This window comes from Maylandia zebra, linkage group LG2, assembly GCF_041146795.1.
Source record: "Maylandia zebra isolate NMK-2024a linkage group LG2, Mzebra_GT3a, whole genome shotgun sequence".
NCBI classification, from domain to species: domain Eukaryota; kingdom Metazoa; phylum Chordata; class Actinopteri; order Cichliformes; family Cichlidae; genus Maylandia; species Maylandia zebra.
Genome location: NC_135168.1, coordinates 11,385,162 through 11,410,363, shown reverse-complemented (window position 1 = coordinate 11,410,363; position 25,202 = coordinate 11,385,162). Strand labels below are relative to the sequence as shown.

At 43.3% G+C, this 25,202-nt stretch overlaps 2 long non-coding RNA genes across 2 annotated transcripts; one reads left to right on the top strand and one right to left on the bottom strand.

Moving 5' to 3' along the window:
* Positions 1-2,142: 2,142 nt before the first annotated feature.
* Positions 2,143-9,385, bottom strand: LOC143420792 (uncharacterized). Its single transcript, XR_013100533.1, has 2 exons — positions 8,392-9,385; positions 2,143-4,766 (listed from the first exon to the last, which is right to left on the bottom strand). It is a non-coding gene; the product is annotated as an uncharacterized LOC143420792 (long non-coding RNA).
* An 11,108-nt stretch (positions 9,386-20,493) lies between these two features.
* Positions 20,494-22,102, top strand: LOC143413575 (uncharacterized). Its single transcript, XR_013094178.1, has 3 exons — positions 20,494-20,719; positions 21,421-21,585; positions 21,663-22,102. It is a non-coding gene; the product is annotated as an uncharacterized LOC143413575 (long non-coding RNA).
* The last annotated feature ends 3,100 nt before the right edge of the window (positions 22,103-25,202 follow it).

The window sequence follows — 25,202 nt, the reverse complement described above, 5'->3', positions numbered from 1 at the left end:
TTTCTTTTGTAATCTCTGATCTTTGTGTATCCTGCTCAGTTTGCATGCTGCCTGTAGGAGTTTCTGTCTTTGTATTTGAAGAGAATTCATTGAATATACTCAGCTGCTTCCCTTTGGTGCCTCACACATCACTGAAGTTTTTCAGTGTCCAGTTATTTGTTTTTAATAGCTGTTTGAATTCTCTGTATGTTTGACCCTGTAGACTGTTTAATGGACTGCTCGTCTTCCTGTTTGTAACCACTGCCTGTTTAGGACTAAAGATTTGGATTTTTGACTTTAACACAGCCTCTGCGTGTCGTCCCTTTGTGTCCTCGTCCTCTGTGTCACAGATGTTTCCATGATAATAACACAGCTTTCCCACAGTGGCTTGCAGCAGCATTTATTCACAGCACATTTGAGAAAGGTTCAGATTAACTCGATGAGTTTATATTCAGAATGATTCTGACAGTGGGCCACTGTGAATTGTGATCTTTCATCAGGTCAATGTTTAAGTTCAGTATTTCAAAGCAGGAGCTATGAACAGTCATCATGTTGGCATTAGAATTATTATTATTAATCATTATTAATAATGTCGTTACTCATGTATAACTTTGATTAGTATACATGAATTTTATCAATAGTAAAAATAATGAATAATTCATGTATAACTTTGATTGTGTTTTGTATATTAATTATATTTAAATAGAGATGTTGACCCTGTCTCTACAGTAGCATCAGGGTAACATACATTATTGGTCCAAGCTGTCATAAATGGGGAGCCTGATCCTTTATTATGAAAACATGACGAGTATTTTTCTTGTCAGTTGGGAAGAAGTTGGTCTTTTTTTCCTTCTTTCTGCTCAGTTTGTCTTTTCTTTGATAATTGAAACTCTGATCAAACCTACTCATGTTCACAGCATGTAAAAGCAGCTGACAGTCCGTGGCATTGTTGTTTGTAGAGGTGCAGTGTAGTGGGAGCATAGATCAAAAGAAAACAGTAACATTTATGTAATAAAACATCTGAATGAAAATGAACAGGCCCTTTATGAACTTCAAAGGGATCTGAAAACAACACTTTTTAAAAGAGTATCTTGGGGTGTAGGTGGTCAAAATAGAAAACTGAGCTGAGACTCTAAGTTCAATCCATCCATTGGTTTTTACTTAGGAGGAAGAAATGTCAGGCTGGTGCAGGCTGGTTAGGTGCATGTGGTTATCTTTACCTAAATGAGTTCACTTTGTGGCTGCCAGGTTGGGCAGAAGTACCTGTCCCCTGTTAGGCTTAGCAAGGTTCTCCAGGAGTTTCTCCATGGGTAGAGCTTCTAGCTCCTCCAGCACATCTGTGGCCGTGCAGGCTGCCACTTTCTTGGTTGCTCTTTTTACCTCACTGGTGGATGAGCTGCAATGGTCTCCATTTGTCCCATATGTGTTTACTTCTTCTTCTTCTTTTGCATATTAAACACATTATTCTGTTTCTATGTATTTGCTATGATTTGCTATTTGTTAAGTAACATTGCTTCACTCACTATGCCGGGTTTGTGTGTGGAAGCATTCAGTTGCTGGCAAATCAAACATTCTGCAAATGAAGCTGAATACTCAGTTACATGTTTCTTTACATTTTATTATGTTACAGATTAAGTCATTTGTTCTTACTTTGTTTGTCTTTCCAGTCTTCATGAGGGTCAGGTGTGGGGAAACGCCCGCCCGGCATTTCCTCATTTTAAAGTCCTGCTGATGCCACACATGACATCAGCAGGTCAAACCAAGTGGAGGGGTTTGTTTGTCCATAGAGATGCTTCCTTTTGTTTGTTTTAAGGTTTAAATGGATTTGTTGAATGTGTTTCTTTTCATCAATACTGCCATTTAGTTGTGTAAATGTGCATGTTAGAAGTGTGAAGAGGTTTTGTGTTTAGAAATGTATAGAAACCAATGATTTACTGACAGCATGTCTGATGGAAATAAGTGCAGATTATGTATGAAGTCTAACTGCACACAGTAACTGAAGGAAATTGCCTTCCCGGGTTTCCTCCGTGGCGTGAGCGATAAGCAGAGTTCTGTCCTTTCCTTCTAAGATTCCTAATTATTTAAAGTAACACTCAGGTATGCCATTCAGCGTGTTAGTACGAGCTCGGGAGCAGCTTGGGAGAACAAGAAAACAGAGACTGCTTTAGGTTGCCTTCCCAATCGACTCAAAGGTTTATTTGATACACAGCAGTTTATATAGATGAAAAAAGGTTCGTGTGTCAGCTTTCCCAGTTCAAACCGGTACAGACCAAATAAGGAAACGTCTTCCTGCCTTCTGAGCAAAGTATCCCTTGTGTAGTTTATCAGTTCAGCTACAATTTATGATCATCCCAGCAAAATACACTCCTAGACATAAAATACAGAGTTCTTTCATTAGTGAATTCTGAAACAAACCACCTAGCCTTTAACGAGCCTTTTCCAGGAGATAAAGAAAAAGGGAGGATGGGAGTAAGGAAGTGGTCTCATCTCTGTGGTGTTTTCGACCTTGAGGTACCAGCCTGTAAGTCTTACACATTAATTCTTGGGTCACAGAGAAAGAGAAAAACAACTAGTAGATCGGCCTTATTGAGTAACAGTTTTCCTGTATAAAACAATATCCTGTAAATGCTTGCCGTGGTATCAAAATATCATAACAGTTCCCCTCTTTTATTATTTTTTAAAAATAATAACTCAAATAGAAAGGAAAAATCACAAATGTAATAACATAATATAAAAAGCAAATCATAAAATGTAATAGTTCACAACCTAATGTTCAATATACATATCAGGAACATCATTGATGACATCTGACACATAATCTGGGTCAATTTGTGCCAATTGCAAATACATTGAAGTAGCTGTACTAGTAGCTATACGGGTTATCATTGAACGTACACAGGGTACCACACAACAGACAATAATCATCAAAAACATGCTGCAACGGTTACAAAGGCTACAATTAGTTCCTTCCATCTCCCAAACGTGTCCTGTAGCCACTTATGTAGCCACTGACCGTGACCTGTATTGGCAATTAGTTCTATCTGCAATGCTTCAAGTTTATTCATAGCTTGTGTGAATGAACCGTTAGGAGCGGTGTTATTGGGAATGAAAGTACAGCATACATCAACGGTTACTAGACCACAGGTACCGGTCCAATTAACAGGTAAAGCTAATCGAAGAGTATTATTGCACATCCAATAAGCATGTGGGATTGGTCTGGTCAGGCGCGTGACCATGTGTGATTTAACTAACTCCCCCCAGTCAGTATCATTTAAGACACCGTCTGGGGGAACAATGATCGATTCTCTGCTCGAACTTGAACTGTGTGTGTGTTCCTCCAGATATGATACAACTTCAGCCACAGAGACAGCTAGCCATGTCTCATTACAGCGTGCACCTGGGGAGTCAGAGAAGAATGTATAGTTATCCTTTGTATAATCTATGTGTGTGTCTGGGCCAGTTAACTTTAGTCTGCGCAGACATATCATACTAGTATTAAAATGGAGAGGGATCTGTCCTAAGGGCAGTGAGGGCTTTAACCTATTCTTAGGGCGTTTCATTGGGGCGCAGGTCCCTGCGGTGTCATTAGATAACTTCAATAATTCGCCTAATGGAGTCTCAGGGTTAGTTGGTGTGTGTGTGTGTCTAAGTAAGCAGTCGAGAGGGCTCAGAGTCAACTGTAAAGCGTCTTTAAAGAGAGCATTATCTCCGCCGATTTTCTCTAGTCCCTCAGTGAGGGGGAAACCGGATATGGGGTATCCTACTATTACCTGTTCTGGATTAGCCTTTGAACAGACATAACAGTTACTGTTTCCTAAATCACGAGCGGCTGTTCTGGCATTTTCATACCAGGCGTTAGCTCCTGTTCTAGAGGGCGCATAAGATGGTTTATTAGTGGCGTCTATGTTGCTATTTACTGATTTTAGGGAACGTGAGGAGTGCATTAAGTAGGTGTCTTGCAAAATGGAGCATGAGGTATAGTCAGCAAAATACGACCTGCAGAAATGTGAACATGGTTGCAGTTTACAATACAAAATAGCAAAGAGAAATCCTAAGGTTAATGCGATAGATATGATAAATAACCTAAATATATAAGAAAGTATATAAGAAAAACAGTTCTTCAGTTGTCTCCTGGCCTGGTCCCAGGTTCGAGAGACATTGAATAAGCGTCGTATGATGACAATGGGCATTTCATTTTCTCCATTATCAGGATGAAATGAGTCTGGCTTTATCAGGTTAGACATCATGTGGTACTTTTGGCTTTCTGTTCCTGCTGGATGTTTGAGTACCTTGTTGTTGTTCTTTCAGACGTTGTGTGTTAATCAGTGATTGTGTGTGTGTACATTGGATCCGGGCGCTGGCTCGCCTGAGATGTCATCTACCCGTGTGTGTTTATTTGCTCTAGTTCCGGGCGCTGGCTCGCCGGAGATGTCGTCTGCTTGATCCGACGCCTGAGATGGTCCGATTGGGCTGGTCTTAACCCTGCTGGCATGAATCCACTGAGGTTGTCCGTCTGTGAGGATGCTGGTTCTTCGTCACTGCCAGTAAAGCCTGGGGGCTGGAAAACGCGGCCTCCCAGAGTGTCCTTGGTTTTAGTGGCTTCTCCAACATGCGTCTCCTTGTCTCCACTGGTGGAACTGTGGAGGGGAAAAGCTGAGAGAGACAAACTTTCTGATAGTTATTATTCAGTTTTTCTACCAGGTTGTGAACATCAGTGGACAATGCAATATACATCACCTTCTACTAGCGGTGCCCCTCTGGAAGCTGACCATGGTCTTGGAAATAGTCTTATTTCAAATGGAAATAATTTGGTTACTGCAGATTGAGTCATTCTAATCTCACACAGGACTTGAGTAAGTAATTTGACCCAGGTCATTAAAGTTTTAGCACACTTTTGAATTACTTCTAATGTGAATGAAGATCCTCTATCACTGTTAATCTGGTGAGGTATTCCGAATCTGGGTATTATTTCATTGCTCAACTTTTGACAGACTACTTCTGCAGTTTCTTTTGAGGTTGGATAAGCTTCTACTCATTTACTAAATTGATCCACTATTACCAGTAAGTACTTGATGCTTCCTTGTGCTGGCATATGTGTGAAATCAATTTGTAATGTATGAAATGGAAAATCTGGTTGTGGTAAATGCTGATGTTTCGCTTTTGAGCTACCTACATTAGTTCGCGCACATGTTAGACAGGTTGCTAATATGCTTTTTACTGCATGTGATGTTTTCTCAATTACAAATCTTGATTTTATTGCCCCTATTTACCCCTCTTTGTCCGACATGACTCACACAGTGAAAATGTCGGGCAAGGACTGGCATCAGGGAATATGGGAGGGCAATCAAACCCTTAAGATTTTGTATAAGCCATCTCTGTCATCTAAGGTACAGTCATTATTCTATGCAGAGGCTTGCTCTTGTATGAATTTTAAATCAACATTCGTGTCTAAATAGTCTGGGAGTGTAACAAGTGGCAGCTGTAGGGGCACAGATAATACTTCCTGCGGCGGTGGGAGCTGTGATGCAGCTGCAGCCTTGGCTGTCACGTCTGCTAGAGCATTACCTGTTGCTTCGTCTGTGTCAGCTGTACTGTGTCCTTTCGTTTTTACAACTGCAACGGCCGATGGTAGCTGTATAGCCTGAAAAAGTCTTTGAACAAAATCAGAATTTAGCAATTTATTTTCCATCAGCAGATCTAAATCCTCTCTGTCTCCACAATGTGCCAAAGTCATGCACAACGCCAAATGCATAGCGGCTGTCTGTGTAAATCGTCACATGCTTATCCAAATGGAGCTCACAGGCGCGTATTAAAGCCATGAGCTCTGCTTTTTGTGCTGAGTGAAATGGTAATGAGTGAGCCTCTAGTATGATGTCAGGCACTGTTACCACTGAATAGCCACAAAGAAATGAGTTGTCACTCGGCCTTGAACAGGACCCGTCCACATAAACCGTGGCTGAGTCTGAGATAGGTGTTTGCTCTAAATCTGGACATGGTGCTGTGGATTCCTGTATACGTGTCATGCAGTCATGAACATCAAGCCTGTCTGAGCCATCCTGTCGGTCAGAAGAACACAGAATAGTATCAATAAATGTCATGGCGAATCAGGTGTGCTGCTCGCTTTTATAGTGAGATTTGCATATGTTGTTTAGTTATGTTTGCTACAATGGTCGTGACCTGGTGATTGGTGTGTAGAATAGTGTCATGTGAGAGTGTGAGCTTCCCGCAGTCCCTTATCATGATAGAGCAAGCTGCTACTGCCCTCAGGCAGGCCGGCATTCCTGAACAATTCAGGCAGCACCTTTGAGTGGCGGAGGTCAGCACTCCCTGTAATGCATTGAAAGAGGCAGTCATTTCTGTGGATCACAGTATTCGAGGAGGCTTGTCTTCTTTACAACAGTCACGCAGAATGTGGTCATGAAAAGAACAGTCTGGTATCCACTGTCTGCAATAGTTCACCATGCCCAAGAAGGACAACATTTCCTTCTGTGTAGTGGGCCGAGGGACGGAGGTCACAGCTTTGACCCTGTCTGCAGTCATGGAACGTTTTCCGTGAGACAGTGTGAATCCCAAATATTGAACAGAAGTCTGACAGTACTGCATTTTCTTTGCTGATGCTTTGTGGCCAGTCTTTTTGAGGTGCTGGAGAAGCATGTGTGTAGCAGTTTGACATAGTTTTTTCACTTTCAGCACAGAGGAGGAGGTCATCCACATGTGGATCAGAGTACAGCCCTCAGGAGGAGTAAAGCTGTCCAGGGTAGCACGGATCACCATTGAGAAAGCAGCAGGGCTGTCTATCATGCCTTGAGGCAAACGAGTCCAAGTGTACTGCTTATTTCTATGTGTGAATGCAAATAACGGCTGTGTGTCTTCATGAGAAAAAGGAGCGGAGCATAAATCCACCACGGTAAAATGTGTATGCAATGCATGTCAATATGCTGTGAACATCTGAAACGAGAGGTGGCAGAGGAATGTTGACTGCATTAATTTGCCTCAAGTCTTGTATGAAACGCCATACGCCAGGTTTGTTAGGCTTTGGCACAGGATTGACAGGAGTGTGGGCTTTATTGCTCCTGTAGTCAATAAATCTCCTATGATGACATCTAGAGCTGCGGCTTTTTCCGTGGAAAGGGGACATTGCCTGACATATACTCGCTTTTTGTTTTTTAGCTGTGCGTGATAAGGTATGCAGTCAATAAATCCTATCTCATTCTCACTTTTAGACCACAATGTCATATTCTGGTATTCAGCTGGCAATGTAACTGCAGAAATAGTACAGTGGATAGGGTAGGTTAGATCTATGTGTCGACATATTTCGTAACCTATGTCTGAGTTATGTAACAAAATCACTGTTTGACCTTCACTTGTGTGAGCAGTTATCATGTTGTTGAACAGTGTGAGAGAAACAAAAGTGTGGCTCCCAGTCATGGGATTACCTGTTAGTGGCGTCTGTACACGTTTTTTTTTTGGCACAGTGTGTGACATAGAGTACCGGACAAAAAGGATGTTGAGTTCATTCTCTGCTGAGGGTCCAGCTGACACAGAGGATGTTCCTTCTCCATCATGTCGGTACATAGGGCAGAGAAAACATAAGCTGTTATCAGTGTCAGCAAACATTTCACCCTTTATGTTAAATTAAATACACAAATTTATTTTTGCTTTGGGTGTCTGCGGCTGCTGGAAAACTGAGCTGAATTTGCACCTCTAGCTTGTCCAACAGTGCATAAAGCGTTTTATGAATACTAGGATAGATTCATCAGGCTTCTGTTTACACATAGTTACTGCATTTAAGTCAATTTTGTCTCTGGACATTGTTAGCAGGAATTTCTTTAGATTCTTAAAGAAATCGGCGACTTTGTCATGTGGGTGTCTATTGTGGACACTGCCTGATGCAAAAGTTTTTCTTCATAGTCGTCTAAATTGTTTTTCATAAGTTCCTCACATTCTTCTTTCAAAAGTTTTTTCTCTTTTTTTTTATGTTCTGCTAATTCTTCCTCGCGGCGTATATATTGTTTTTCCTGATCTTGTTTAAAGAGATGGCTAAGATCCGTTGCATGTGATTCAGATTTTTTGTCACTGTCTTTTAAGCTGGTTGGATCAGAATGCTGACATTGTTTGCGTGCAGCTGCTGCAGCAACTATTAATTCGGTCTCATCTTCGTAAGGCGGCGGGGCTGTGGGCTGAATGGCTGAGCATGGAAGACTAGCTTTTCCCGCAGTAGATTTATTTTCTTTGCTAGAGCCTGCACTAGTTTTATTTGATGTTAAAGCATCTACACCTGGTTCCGGTCCCTTTTTCCATAGTGGTAACATTTGATGTATCACGTCGCGGCATTCTATCATATATTTTCTACAGGACTTTTTAAGCAGACTACTTTTCTTATCACAAATGATATTCAACATTTCTACTGACCTGTTTTCTGGCGATAATCGTTCGGGATAAGGCTCCGAAAAGAAATTAGAATGCATTGAACTTCTTAAGTTGTAAACAAAGTCAGTCACATAAGCACTCCCGCATGTTCTGGATACGTGATCATGGACGTCTTCACCGATTCGCGGACGTAGGTTACACGTAACCGGAAATGGGAGTTATACTGAGCCGTTATTTGAGACTTTATTTTGTATTTTATTAATTTTTGGTTTTACAGGTACTTTAGATTTTTTATCGGACCTGTCTGTGGTCTTTGAATTATTCTGACCCATGTTCAGTGATTTCCAGAGGGGTTTACATGCTAGGAGGATTTAGGTTAGTATTTTCGCTGCGGCACAGCTGAGGTCACTTTAAATTTATTGCTAGCAATTTTTTGTTTGTGTGAGCAACTCTCACTTAGCGAGCAACTCCTCGCAAAACAACAGGCAACTCCCTGTGTCTTTCTGCTTTTAATTTACTGCTTTTAACCCTTGAGACCCGTGTTTTTTTGTTTTTTTTTTTTTTTGTTTTTGTTTTTGTTTTTTTGTTTTTTTAAAAGAAAAATTAAACAATTAATTATTATTATTATTATTTTTTTTTTTTTTTTTTACGTATAAATGTGTTGTGTCTTTCCACTTGATTATAACTGATTTATTTATAACATTTTATATAAAAGAAAAACGAGAAGCACATTAATTCATAGTAATTTAACATAAAATTGTTTGATAGTGTTAATTTGGAAAGCCACAACTCTAGCGGGTCACAAGGGTTAATCTACTTTATTCGGGGACTGAGGAAGTCAGTCAGTGTATCTCTCTGGATCACTAAGTGAAACTTCGTCAGCATATCCCGTTTTTTTATGGATTCGGGGACTGAGGAAGTCAGTCAGTGTATCTCTCTGGATCACTAAGTGAAACTTCGTCAGCATATCCCGTTTTTTTATGGATCGATCACTGAGAGAGGTATAATAGGTCTTTATATAAATATGAAAGACGCATATTTACCTTCTGTCAGGATCCCACTTCTGACACCAAAATTGAAGGAAATTGCCTTCCCGGGTTTCCTCCGTGGCGTGAGCGATAAGCAGAGTTCTGTCCTTTCCTTCTAAGATTCCTAATTATTTAAAGTAACACTCAGGTATGCCATTCAGCGTGTTAGTACGAGCTCGGGAGCAGCTTGGGAGAACAAGAAAACAGAGACTGCTTTAGGTTGCCTTCCCAATCGACTCAAAGGTTTATTTGATACACAGCAGTTTATATAGATGAAAAAAGGTTCGTGTGTCAGCTTTCCCAGTTCAAACCGGTACAGACCAAATAAGGAAACGTCTTCCTGCCTTCTGAGCAAAGTATCCCTTGTGTAGTTTATCAGTTCAGCTACAATTTATGATCATCCCAGCAAAATACACTCCTAGACATAAAATACAGAGTTCTTTCATTAGTGAATTCTGAAACAAACCACCTAGCCTTTAACGAGCCTTTTCCAGGAGATAAAGAAAAAGGGAGGATGGGAGTAAGGAAGTGGTCTCATCTCTGTGGTGTTTTCGACCTTGAGGTACCAGCCTGTAAGTCTTACACATTAATTCTTGGGTCACAGAGAAAGAGAAAAACAACTAGTAGATCGGCCTTATTGAGTAACAGTTTTCCTGTATAAAACAATATCCTGTAAATGCTTGCCGTGGTATCAAAATATCATAACAGTAACTGTGTTACAATAAGGACTTAACAGCGCCCTCTGCTGGAGTGTTTCAGTACTGCGTTAACTAGAATACACCACCTCCTCCTCACACCACCTGCTACAGCTCTACTCTTCTATGACTACAGTCATCCACAGCACTGATGTGAGGTCACATGGTTCATATGTAAGGAGCACAGCTGACCTCAGGTCAGTTTAATGACTGTGAGCAGCAGCTGTGTTATTGTCACTGTGACAGGGAGACACTCTCAGACACAGCGCTCATGTCAGCTTGTTCTCATGCAGGAGGATCAGGAGCTCCATGTTTGTCTTTCTGTTTGAATCATGATGTGTTTGTGCCATCAGAGTCTGTCATGAGTACTCAGGGTTTCACAGCAGCTCTTCTGGATGCTGACGAGGACTCCAACCTCATGTTTCACCTCTCTGAGCTTCTGATGTCTGTGAACACTCGTGTTTCTTCTCTGGGCTCATCTGGACAAAAACACCTTTCTGTGTTTGGCTGCAGCCTCATTCTGACTGACAGGAAGTGTGTTATCCATGAGCTGCACTTCTGTCAGGAAGTTTCCTGCTGTGTTTCCTGTCTGTGGACAAACACGAGTGTTCCAGCTGAGGACTTGGTTCCTTCCACCTGTCCATACAGGACATCACGCTGTCTGCAGCTCTGTAAATGCAGCTCCAGGTCCTTCCACGTGCTGCTCTGTATTTGTGCAGTTTGTAGTGTGTCCTGGGAAACGTAGCACACATGGTGTTCTTCTGCTGTTTCCTCCTTTCACTGAGTGTGAAACACTGACGCTGTGCTGTTGTTCACAGAGGGGAGCTGATTCTAGCTGCAGCTGGACTCTGTCATCTAACTGAATGTGTTGGTGCTGATCACGGGGCTCTGAGGGGGGAGCAGCAGGAGGACTCTGGATGCTGACGTCAGTGTATCTGTGGAAGCTCCCACAGCGTGTCTGTCATTCAATATTGTGCTGTATATTGTATCTATGCAAAGATGAACAGACTGTGTGTTCACTGGTCTCTGTGCTGCAGCTCTGATGTCATCATCACTCCCTCCTCCACCCTCAGCAGTCCCAGCATGCTGCTGTGGTGCACCCCACCCTCACTCTACACCTGAGCCACAGACCACACCCTCCACCTCAATATACACCACAGTTTTCTCTGCTGTGGAAATGAGATCAGGAGGAAATCATCATTATTATTATTTAATAAACGCTCACATTAATGTGGGCTTATTTGTTTCATATTAGAAACATTAGTTGAGTGTTTTTAGTATAAAATGGTCAAAGTCCCTCTTTTTGCTCCTCCCCTCACCTGTGGATGGGCGGTGCTGTTACCGTGGTGACAGCTTGGATGTGTTTCAGTCCTGCCTGGTTATCACTGCAGGAATCTTTCACATTTATTACAGGTAATAACTCTGATTTTTCTGTGTATTATGAACCAAATGTATCCTGATACACACAGAGATGGATGAGCAGAGGTCACATGATGAAAGAACAAACATGGAGTCTTTGATTTATTTAGATATTTATTGATGAATGCAAACAAACCTGACACTGAACCATCGTCCAGCAGAACAAACCTGATCACATGACCTGCTGACCCAAACAGTGCAAAGCTCCATGGCAACAACAACAAACAGCCTCACATATGTTAACAGAGGCTGTTAGAAGCACAGAGTCTTTACAGTCTTCCTCCTGTTTGGACACAGATCTCTGCACATCTTCATCACAGTTACTCACGGACGTGCAGAGTGTGTGGATATCAAAGCTAAGTTTCCACCATGTTTGTAGTCTGTACTGGGACTCATGGAGCATCTCTCTATGAGCACTCAGTGCTTTAAACAGTGAGTCCCACTCTCAGAAAAATTATGGTTCTTAAATGGTTCTTCAGATGTCTTCATGGTTCTTTAAAGAACCATCATACGTCAAAGAACCTTTTTATTTTGTGGATGGTTCTTCAGCTATTACAAATGGTTCTTTAAAGAACAAAAGGTTCTTCATCCTTAGCAATCTAAGTTTGATGGTGTAAATGGCATAAATATTTATTCACTATAACGAGGCTGTTATGCTCCGGTCATTTGATGTTTCCAAGATAGATGTTCTTTTGTAATATAGTTAAATTTTCGTTGTATATTTCATTTATCCACCATCATACATACAAGCTAAGAAGAGGTCGTTATACTAACAAGAGGTATCAATGCTGGGCCAAAGTTCAGCACATGGTTAAAGTTTGTAATCCAGCCGGGGTCTAAATATCACTCAGCAGCCAGAGCTGAAGCAGGTAGCATCAACACATAAATCTACTCTACCCGGTGTAGAATAAGGAGGGGTACCCGCGTACAAAGTAAGAGATTTGGAGGCATTGGTTAAACAGCTTCCACCTATAACTGGAGGAGGAGCAAGGTGGTTGCGTGAATTACGCAGGCTAACAGAAGGAGAAGAGCTTGCTATTGGTGATTTTCGCGCCATTTCTGCGCGATGTATGCTCGGTGGTGGGCTAGCAGATGTAGAGGCCATAGCTCGCACAACTCGCTATGCAAATGATTTGCCTTATCCTGAAGTGCAATGTGCCTTGTCTGACGCAGTCCGTGACAAGTACCCAACCCCCAATACAGGTGCCATACCTAAAATAATTTGGGACCCCCAAAACACACCTAGAGAATTTTTAGAAAAAGCCAGAGATCAGTGGTTGTTAGAAACAGGTACTCATCCGGGTAGAGAAGGTGAACATCAAGCGTGGTTTCGTGCAGCGGTGCTGGCAGGGCTGCCAAACCAGGTCATAGAAGATCTACAGAAAAATCCAGATTTTGCCGTAGCAGATTCGGTGCAGTGGGAAAGACACGTCTCACATCGTTTACAGCTGGAGCAGGACAGTGCGAACAAGCAGAAAAAAGAGTTGGAGGAGGCACAAGCGTCTCTGCTCAAACTACAGTTGGCGGAGGCCAGAAACAAAGCCGGCGAGAAGAAGAAAGAGGAATAAGAAAAAACAGAAAAAATGATGATAGTTGCGACCCAGCCTGGTCCTGGGCCCGAATGGCCAGATAGTGGCCCGGGTCCCTACACTAATGACGGATGGCCCGCCAATGCACCAAGGCAGAACAAACCCACAGGGAATTGGGGAACCGGTGGATCGTACAGAGGGCGTGGTGGCTCAGCGGGGGGAGTACAAAGAGCTCGTAACACGGGGAATCTCAGCGGTGCGCCTTGGAATGTCTGTTGGAGGTGTGGAGCAGAGGGTCATTGGAGCAGAATTTGCCCAGAACCTCGTCAGAACTATCAAAGACGAAACTACCAATCCCAGGCACGCGGAGCTCCGAGAGCAAGAGATGGCTATAGGGGAGCATATCAGGCCCCAAATCCGAGTGCAGCACCAGCCGCGCAGTATCCAGTGGCTGACTGGGGGGAGGACCAGTACTGAAGGGACCCGGAGGGACCAAACAGCATGGGAATGGCAGATCCCATGCTGTCAATGATTGTAGAAGGGACAGAATTGCCCTTCTTAGTAGACACTGGAGCAACATATTCAACCTTGAGAGCAGCACCAGACAGTGCAACGTTGTCCTGCCACACAGTGAACGTGGTGGGTTTTTCCGGGATCCCGATCACTCTGCCAGTGACTGACCCAGCTTTGACAAAGCTGGGCAAGCAGACTTTGAAACACAACTATGTGGTGTCATCGCAAGCGCCAGTAAATCTCACGGGCAGGGACCTGCTCGTGAAGTTGGGCACACAACACAACAATCACATGTTCAGCAGATGGATTATCTGTGACTCTGCCAGGAGGACAGCATTTTCCGTGCCTGGGAACAAATACAAAGACTCAATATTTGCTTCAAGACTGTGAAAGAAAAAGTCGACATCTACTGGGGGAGATTAGTGAAAGAGGATGTTCTGAGGCAATTTCAGCTGTGGAGACCCTGGATAATGAGCTTGGCAGTTTACTCCCCTCCGCGCGACCCTTACCACATCACCCTGTTTTATGATAAAGATAATGACGACACCTATCGTGAATTATTTCAGTCTGATCTTGAGGGTCAGACGTGGAATGTGCAGACACATGACATCTACATCGGACCAGAAGGTGTAGCCGCGGCTGTGAAATTAACTGATGAACAATTGCTTTGGTATAATGTGGGAGAAAATTCTGCACCCCACATTGCATTGGCGGTCCACCAAGGTCATGGTGCAGGTGATCTAGGTCCAATGGTCAGGCGAGCACTGGACGACACAGGGTGGCAAAGAACCCAAATTCCTAACTTATCTTATGCTCCAAATTGTAAAACCTATCGCATAACCTGTGCCTGTGATGATACAGTGATCTTGGAACATAAAGAAATTTCAAAAACACATGCTGAGGAGTGTGTAGATCATCCTCACGCAGTTGCTGGACTGTCAAATCTGCCCAACAGTCTATGGTCAAAAGGGCCCACGGATGTTGGCCTAGCTGAGTGTCCTCCTGTCTTGTTCCAGCTCAAGTCAAACACACCAATCTATAGATCACAGTATAAACACAAACCTGAAGCAGAGGAAGGAATTACAGAAACAATAGAAGGCCTGTTAAGGGCCGGGGTGTTAGAGCCCTCTCACTCACTGTGGAACACACCAATTCTACCAGTGGAGAAACATGGAACAGGAAAATACCGCATGGCACATGACTTGAGAGCCATTAATGAAATATTACTCTCTACCACTGCACCTGTACCAAATCCGTACACAGCTTTATCAGCTATCACATGTGACCAAAAGTGGTTCACGTGCATTGATCTGGCAAATGCATTCTTTTGTCTTCCTCTGCATGAGTCACTCAGAGACATTTTTTCATTCACATACAGAGGCCAACAACTCAGATACACACGTTTGCCACAAGGCTTTGCGCTTTCTCCAGGCATTTTCAATCAGGTGCTTAAAGAAGCCCTGTCGTCATGTAATTTGCCTGATGATTGTACATTAATACAATATGTTGATGATCTTCTCATTGCAGCCCCGTCAGCAGCGGATTGTACAGCAGCGTCGTTCGTTGTGTTGAATAGGTTGGCGGAATGCGGCTTTAAAGTAAGTAAAGAAAAGCTGCAGTTAGTTCGCCCTGAAGTGACCTTTTTGGGCCGGGTAATCGCACACAAATCAGTGGGCTTGATGAACACACACAGAGACCAAATTCTGACACACCCAAAACCACGAACTGTGAGAGAAATGCTTTCTTTTCTTGGTTTAACAGGTTACAGCAGGCAGTTCATTCCGGATTACGCAGGCAAAACTGCCCCTTTAAGGGGCCTAATGAAGCAAGTTGGCGTTCGAAACCTTAAGGCTGAATTGCCTTGGACGCCTGAAGCTGAAGCCGCATTTATTAGGGTAAAACAGGATTTGTCAAGGGCCTCAGATTTAGCCACACCCAATTATGATGAGCCATTCTATTTGGATGTTTCTGAAACAAACTCAATTGTAAATGGAGTGTTGTTTCAGAAAAAGGGGGGGGGGGGGGGTAGATATGTGCTCATGTATGTAAGTGTAAAACTACATCCAACAGAAGCAAAGCATCCTACATGCACACAACATGCAGCAGGGGTCGCTAGAATTATCCAAAAAACAGCACATGTAGTGAGAGAACACCCACTAAAAATACTTACTACACATAGTATAGTGGCATACGTGAATTCACAAGCATTTTGTATGTCACCACGGGCACAACAGAGACTGAGCAAAGTCTTAGAGGCCCCAAATTTGACATTCACACATGAAGGAATTAACATGGCAGATTTAATGGGAGTAGGGGAACCACATGACAGCGTTAAAAGAGCACAGATTGAGGAAAAGATTAGAGAGGACCTGAAGGCCGAACCCATACCGGGAGCTGAGGACTGGTTTACTGATGGATGTTGCCACCGAGATGAAGGAGGACTGAAAGCAGGGTATGCGGTGGTTTGCAGAGTAGAAGGAGATTATCAGGTCAGAGAGTCAGGAAGAATTGAGGGAAAGCAGTCGGCCCAGAGAGCTGAAGTGATAGCCCTAGCTCGAGCCTTGAGACTAGCCAAGAACAGGAGAGTGAACATCTACACCGATTCGGCATATGCGTTTGGAGCAGCGCATGTGGAGCTGCCTCAGTGGAAAAAAGAGCAGGATTCAGAACAGCAACCAATGCACCTATTTCCCACAAACATGAAATGGAGGAACTGGCAAAGGCCTTGGCTGACCCAGATGAGGTGAACATCATAAAATGCAAAGCTCACTCCCAAGGAACCAGCATGGTGGAAAAAGGAAACCAGAGAGCAGACGAAGCCGCGAAGGAGGCCGCAGGCTACAAAGGACGGAGACAAATGATACAGGTAACTCCAGAAGAGGAGATATCTGTTGACCTGATTGAGGAAGTTAAACAGGCCCAGGAGGAGGCATCCCCAGAGGAAAAGGGGGTGTGGAAAAACAAAGGAGCCTGGCAGGATGGATATTTGTGGAGGGGCCCAGACGGGCGCCCCGTGCTGACAGCCAAAATGGCAGGACAGAAGGTGGATGAGGCCCACGGACTTGCCCACGTGGGGATAGCCCAGATGGAAAGAAACTTGTGTCATTGGTGGCATCCTGAGCTGCGAGCAATGATAAGAGAAAAGGCCAGGATGTGCTTAATCTGTGGGGCACACAATCCTAAGCCAGCAGTAAAACCGGAAGTGGGTAAGTTTCGGCCCCCTGAGAGGCCGGGAGAGGAGATTGTTATTGATTTCACTGATATGATTGATTCCGGGCCTGGCGGTGTAAGATATTTGTTGGTGTGTGTAGATGCTCTGACCGGCTGGCCAGAGGCGTGGGCTACAAAAAAGGAGGATGCTAAGACTGTCATTAAGTGTTTAATTAATCATTACATTCCCCGTCATGGGTTCCCCAAAAGAATTAGATCAGATAATGGAACCCATTTTAAAAATCAAGATTTGGCAAAAGTAGAAAAAATGTTGGGCGTCCAGCATAAATTTGGAACGGTCTATCATCCTCAGTCCCAGGGAAAAGTAGAAAGAATGAACCTAAATTTGAAAAACAAATTGGCAAAAATTTGTGCGCAAACAGGGCTAAATTGGGTCGCAGCCCTGCCGGTTGCGTTGATGACCATAAGATGTTCTGTTAATCAATCCACAGGTTTTACACCATACGAGCTGCAAACCGGGAGACAGTTTCCGGCACCTTGGACGGTGGGCTCGGTTGAACGGGACAAAAAGGGGAACCGGTCCCACGCAGAATACTGGAACGAGTTAAAGGCGCTCGTGTCCAGTTTCACAAAACAGGCGGCTTGTAAAGGGCCCACAGGAGAAGGAGAGGTCCCGGACGCGAAGGCAGTGTGGCTGAGAGTCATCAAACGCAAGTGGAAGGAACCCCGCTGGATTGGTCCATATGAGGTGTCGGCTCGGACGGCGACAGCAGTCCAACTGAAGGGGAAAGGCGACACCTGGTATCACTGGACGCAGTGCACGGCCGCGCACGAGGGCTTGGTGGGGAAGGATTAATCTCCACCCAACACAGGTGAAATAGAGAGGCAGAATAAACCCTCACACCTGTGCAACGGGCCGACCGGTGGTCTACCCGGAAGGTCGAAGAAAGAAGAGCAGCCTAGGAGGAGATCGCCGCGCCAACGAAAAGGAGCGGTACCACACTGAAGACCTAGAACAAGAGAGAGGCTCTGATAAAGGGCTTTGAACTTTATACTATACCATAATATTCACATACCACCATGCCATCACAACAATCAGACACTGGTGATGAAAGAAGAGTTTTAAAAGCCATCACAATGTTTAAAATTATTATGAGTTTGATGTCAATTATGTTGCTAATCATGGCTATTTGTTTTTTGATTTGTTTGTTGCAGACCGACCCGGGAAACCAGTCTGAGCACGGAGGTCATGCCAGTCCGGCGTTGTTTGATACACCAATTACATCACGCGTGATCCATAGTGATTTGAAACTGCGGGCAAGAGTGAAGCGTGAGGTCTCTGGTAAAAAGGATGAGTGTCTCAGCACATATGGTGGTTTAGAATTAGATTATGTTATTGGCTCCACAACTTCTTTCACGTTTGATCTGTGTGATGTTGTTAATTGCAGGGACGTCGGCAGTGCCTGGAGGGGATATAATGTGTGGGTCTGTTGGGATTATTCAGTGAGTACGCACTGCGAGAGGGGAAATCGTCCATATGACAGCTGGTGCCGTAATTGGGACCAGGTAAGGGGTTACACTGGGCAAAATTGGGAACCGTTAGAATTAGGATCCGAAAATGAGCTTAAACTACAGAGGGATTTCAGCCCCTCTGGAAACGCGTTAACCTTATCATTGGGGAATTGGCATCGTAAACAATCTATGTATTTAATTTTGGGGGTGGAAACAGCGGGGGTTGATCCAAAAGGGTTAATTAAGGTTAATTTCCTAGAAAAACTAATCGCGTACCGTCAGGTAGAGAAGAAATGACAACTCGTGTGATTTCCAGCCCCACCAGCTCTGTTGCATCTTTTACAGGGCGAGAGGGGAGCGGGTCGTCGGAAGCTACACCAGAAGAGCACGAACCAAGGGAGAGGCGAGTAGTGTCGGTGGACTACACCACCTTGAAACCTCAGGATTTGATTGAACGCGCTACCGGGTTCAGTGACAGTAACATCTGGCTGGACTGGATAGCCAAAAATGCTAGAGAACAAAAAGTGGCTAATTGTGTAGCTTGCGCTTCTGCAAGGCCGCGTTTATTTATAGAGCCTGCACCTCTGCATCCAGAGGATTCGTGGGGCTATAATTGTATGTTGCAAATAACTAGAGGAGCTGTGAATACGGGGAACTGCACTGTGTTGTCCAGTCTATTTCCCCCTATTGGCAAGCTCACGCAAGTAGGGCCGTTTATGCCCCGGAAAGATAATTATACGTGCTTCAAGTTTTCCACAGATAAAGTTAAATATCGGTTGGGGGAAATTGACCCCAGTTGGTGTTCGGTCACCCAGACGGGGAGGACCACCAACAATGTGAGTGATGCAGCCACTCTAATTGGGACTTGGGCTAGGAGCGGGCTGTATTACTATTGCGGGCACAGGACTCTACTGGTTCATGTTCCTCTTGGGAGCGTGGGGACGTGCGCGATGGTGAGATTAGGAGCGCCACTTATGCTAATCGGAAATAAGGTAAAATCAATTCCCACACACAATACGCGCACATTGGCAGCCAGGCGCAAAAGACACATTTTGAGGAAGAGAGGAATTCTTGTCTGAAAATATGCATGATCACTCCGGTGTTGATAGTCCGTTGGAAGGCTGGCTGACCTCAGTGTTCGGACGGTGGAAGGGGGTTATCGCTTCGGTCATGTTTTCTTTGTCTGTTGTGGTGGGTATTATGGTTATTTGTTGTTGTTGTCTCATCATTTGTGCCAGAAGAATGTTTAAAAGTATGTCTGTGAGGGCAGTGGACTCTGGAGTTATTACTCCAATGTCCATGATGCCAATGATGCATGTAGAACCGAATGTGTAGGCCAAGGAGGGACACAACTGTTTTGTGACCTCTGGATTCTCCAGAGGTCAATAGAGGGAATTGTAGAATAAGGAGGGGATGTTTTTTCTCATTATTATCCATTATTTTAATATGGCATTATTAGTTCATCAGAAGTATATAACCAGCTTTGCATTTTACATAAATTGAAGTTTTTGACCTTATATTATCCTTTGCATTACAGTGATGGTTTTAACTTTAGTTTGATTTTTCCCTTACAGGTACCAGAATAATAACATGATTTTTCATTGCAGATGTAACCATGATCATTCCATACACATTGCAGTTTGTTGCTTATTCTAGAGTTGTGCTCAAGTTAATTAAAGGTTAAAAGCTACAGCCAGCGTGATGTCTGGCTGATCTATGGAGGGCAAAGGCTTTGAGCTTGGAAGGCCACACGCGCTTACACAGCACTTATACGATGTTATCCTTGGTGATTTTGTGCTTAGTCATGTTTTAATATGTTTTAAGTAGAAGTAGCTGATCCAGCAATATTCATTTAATATTATATACTTGATTCAGAGCAATACACACTGATGGTCTTAATAAATGAAAGAGTCCTTGTAGCTGCCATGTTGTGTCTTAGCAGGGTACAGACGGTTCCAGGAGACGGGGGCAGTCAGCGTCTGCCCTCGGGAAGGAGACAATGTTATTTTTTGTGTTAAATAAAATTGTCAACATTGATTGTATTACACCTGTCACTACGCATGAGGGGGCGTTCTAATACCCTGATTTCATAAAACTATGGTGATGTGTTTTTTGAGATGAGATCTGAGACTGTCTGCATACAGTGTCCATCTCCCACGTGTGACCATTAAAATCATCGTTTGACTTAACCCGGCCGGACCAGTGTTGTTATTGTGGGTTTTTCCTCTGGTGTCCATCCCCAATATTTTGAACCTTAACACCGGCTTAAATCACAAGAGCACCTCTGACCAAAAAGCTGTAGATTTTTCTTGTTTGCACAAATTAATCCAGATTCACATTAATTGTGTTCACAGCTCCAACAAAATGAGGAAGAGGAGGGGGAGAAACACAATTAGGTTGAATTACAATTGGATGGAAGGCGAGGACAAGAAGAAGGAAGCTTAGGATGAGGAGGAAGAGAAGCAGCAGGAGCATCTTTAGGGATCCCTATGATGTCATTGAGGTTTGTTTCATTAATATGGTCCTCTCACAAAGAACGATGACTTGTTTTAGTTCACCTACTTCCTGTATTAAATAGTGATGTGCAAAATGTTGTGAAAAAACATGGAGCAGGCACGTATACTGCATCTGCAGGTAAATGAACATCAAATCTCTAAGACAGACTGAAATCTGTATATTTATCACCCTTATGATAAAACCCATGTCAGCCATTGGTTTATGGACTTTGTATTTTGAAGCCTCAACATTTGCATTATTGCTGTTGCTATGTTGGGACCATATTAGGATGAGGGATCAGAATCTGGAGTCATGCACACTATTGTTTCATTTAGTGTGTATCCATAAGATTCGTACAGCAGATCCAAGTTGTGCCTTGAAAACAGGAAAGTCGTCTGCATAGAGGAGAACTGTAATAGCAGGCTTGTACAAAATGAGGCTTTGTGCACTCGTTTTACTTCTGTCACCCTGTTTTGATGCAGATTTCACTTGAAATCAGGCAAGAACTGGACTTATTTTTTATAATGTGTTCTTGTGAATTGATTGTGTATCGCATATGTTTGATTTGACTTTCTGCAAGACAACAGTCGTCCACTGGCCAAAAAAGTTTTCCAAATACCGCCACGTGATCAAGCCTGGATTTAGAAAAGAATAGCAAAAAAAATCTGCACCTCCTGCTTCAGATGCAATTTGTGTTTCTGTGTTCAGAGGCAGCGGCGAGAGGGGAGACCTCGGCTCATCCAGCTGTAGAGCCTGACCAGGAGGAGTCGAACATTAACTCGGCTCTTCCAGGGCACCCTGCAGACTCGGCTGCTGGCATCGGCGAGGGATGACGTGAACGCCAAACTGGAGTCCATCACAGGTCAACTGCAGGTATGTGAGTCAGACCTTCTGAGGAGGGTTTCACTTTTCTCTCTTCTTTATAATTGACTCTTTTCTCTCTCTTTCAGCTCCTTGTCTCAGAGTGGGAGGGGTTTGAAGCACAAAAGGAGGAGCTTGTCGTTTGGTTGGCTGATATGGATGTCCGCCTGAGTGAGGTTGACCAGCTGACAGGAAACACCAGTGAAAAACTGAAACAACTGCAGGTGTGGGCTTGTTTTGATATGACATATATTTGATATGAAACATACGTCAGAGACATTATCCTAAACTGGACTAACAAAGGACCATGAGTACAACATGAAACATACATTACATAGCGTAAGGCTGAAGTTCATTGATCATTTTAATCATAAACTTGTTGTTGAAATGTTTTTATTGAACATGCAAACATCTGCTGATGAAAATGTGTTGATTTATTGGTCTGTTATGAAGCTATTGCTATTTCTAATGTGTTTTATCACTTTCTGATGTTTTATTAATTAAACAATACATGTATTGTTGTGTTATCTGTAGCTATAGTTTTTATATGTATATTTATTTATAGTATAGCAAATATATTTAATTATTACTGTTTAAAACACTTATATGTGACATGTATCAGTAGTGATGTTGTGCTGAGGGTTAAAATGCCTTTTTGTCTTTTGGTATACTACAAAATGACAATAAACCATTAATATATGTCTATGCTGTGCTCGTATTTATTTTACCCTACTCAAATTCAATTTATGATACATTTTATTTTGAAAGATTTAAAATGTTTTTTTAAAGAACCACTCAAAAAAGGTTATTTAAAATGGTTCTTTTAAAGAACCATTTTTAAAAAGGTTCTTTGAAAAACCATTAAAGGTGCCCCAAAGAACCATTTCTTGATGGTTCTTTGGGGCACATTTAATGGTTCTTCAATGAACCACTGAAAGAAATGGTTCTTCAAAGAACCATTGTTTGAAAGGTTCTTTGTGGCACCAAAAAAGGTTCTTCTATGGCATCACTCTAAAGAACCACTTTTGGTTCCAGTTGGCACCTTTATTTTTCTGAGTGCAGTTTAACCAGCAGCCTTCACACCACACATCACACAGACATGGAAACTTCAAACCTCAGACTGAAGACACCATCAGAAATAAACAGATTGTGATGAAGATGAAGAACTGGAACAGTTTGCTGTGGTTTCTTCTGTTCCTGTCAGAAATAAGAGTCTGGCAGCACTTTGCTCTCCTTCCACATGTTTAAGGAGGAAGTGAAGAAGAGCGAGTGAGTCGTCTTCCTCTGTGGGCCCAACATCAGGCAGCAGCCACGTATTTTTAAAAACCCAGCACACTGCTTCAGAAACACTGAGTCCAGGTGACAGAGTCATGTGATCAGTGAGGTCTTTACTCAGGACGTCACTGCTTCAGGACCTGATTCAGAGGTTTATAAGGACGTGGGATCATTAGTGCTGATGTTGTGTGAGAGCTGGTGAACCATGGGGAACATAAATAACAACCAGGCCATCAGCAGTTCTACCCCCAGCTCTAAAACCTACATAATACACTATACATATAGTTATATAGGTTATAGTATGTTATATATAAACGTAGCTGAAGCAGTTTCATTTGTAGCGTCACGCTGCACTTCATATGTTTGTCCACCAGATGGCAGCACAGAGGCCTGTGTTGGAAAGCTTTGAGTAATGAAGCGTTTTCAATCCAAGCTTCAGAAAGCTTCATGTGGTCATCAAGGAAGCAACCAGGAAATATCTGCTGTGTGTAAAAACAGCAACACAAGAATCCAGGATGAAGACAAGAAACTCAAAGCTCACAAAACAGGTGGAGCTAATTTTGTGACGTGTTTCTGTAAAAACACCACAGAAGTGAATCATCAAAGTTTCCATGTGAGCTGATGATGCTGCTGCAGAGTTTCTGTGAACCTCCTGTGACCCCGCCTCCTCATACAGAGACATCTGATTGCTCTTCAAACTGCATCACGTGGACACATGTGATTGTGTGTTGTAGTATTGATCCCAATGCTGGTATCAGTCCTGGATCAATAACACTGGATGGATGCGTTCAGCATGGAGCCCTGAGCTGTGTTACAGACAAACATGGAAACTGACAGGTCTGTGTCATTCACAGTCTGTAACACTTCTAAACAACAGAGGCTGACCCAAGTGCCTCAGAGCCAGGCACGCTCACATCACAGCTCTCTAAATAAGCCAGTTTCAAAATAAGAGCTGAAAGCTGTGTTTGCTTGTGTTAGCTTATTATTGTGGAGACTAACATTCAGTGATCATGTGTTCAGACTCATAATGATTACTCTCAGAAATCCTGATCTTTGTATTTACTGTGTGTTGGATCAATAACTGAGATTCATGGTATCACACAGCTGTGCTGCTGCTGATGTCAGCACATCTGGAACAATACGCGATATCTGCTACCAGACTGAGCAGGACGTGAGACCTGTGGACTGTTTAAAGCTGTCCCTCCACAGCTCACTCAGACCTGATCCACACCTCAGTGATATTCTCTGACTTCCTCAGTAGAGACAGAAACCATTCAGATCTGGGACCATCAGCTGACTGATGATGTCACACAGACTGTGTTTTTCAGGAACAGTGATTCTGATGTGAGCCTGCTAGCTGACAGCAGACCTGATGAAAGCACATGTTCACATCTGTGAGGACAGACTGGACTCTTTGACTGCACCTTGGTTCTCCTCAGAGGTCTGTACAGGAGCATGTCCACCCCCACTGAAGATCTCAGTCACTGTGAAACATAGAAAGCTGCTTGTGTGGCCTCTGCCTCACATGTAGATACAGCTACAGGTTTCTCTGTCAGTCAGACTGAAACAGTGTCCTGATGCTGCATCATTCAGCTCTGTGCCCCAGTCAGCATCACTGGGAGCTACCAGTGTTTCTGCCCTTTTCCTGTAACACTACACTCAGCACAGGCTCAGCTGGTATCCAGTGTTGGACTTTGGCTTCAGCTGCTGTGATAGATCCTCTAACATAGATCAGCTCTGCTACATGTTGTTAGATAAGTGCAGCTGCTGTCATGTCCTGATGTTTCTCTGGCTCAGCAGCTTCTCCATCAGAGGTTCACATGGAGCTGATCCAGTATCTCCAGTAACTGTGTTCTGTGCCTCACTGGTTCATCCTTCTGTCTGTGTGACGTCAGTCAGATGTTGAAGTTCAACTCTGTAATCTTCACTGTGTCACAGAGTTCAGTGAGTCCCGTTATTCACAGTATCAATCAGATCATCAGAGAACAGCTGATCAGCAATCAGTGGTGCCAACAGCGCCTCCTGTGGTGAGAGGATGCAATAATGCAATGTAGCATTTTTCCACTCAACACTTGCAGTCATGGAAACTGTCTGTTGGATCTGTGTGACGTTGCTTTCTTGGTTAGAGTTCCTCACAAATGTCCAGATGATTCTTCTAATGAGGCGTCGACCATGTTTGCAGCTCTTTGGAAGAAAACGTCGCCCTTTGCCATCCTTACTTTTCTTTGACTTCTTCAAATGCAGCTGAACTCCAGCTGGTATTTTCTTGGACTTTGCAGCTGTTTCTGGTCATCAGTTCATTCCTGCAAACCTCTGAAGCTGAACAATAATGATGCTGCATTGCTGGCTGATCC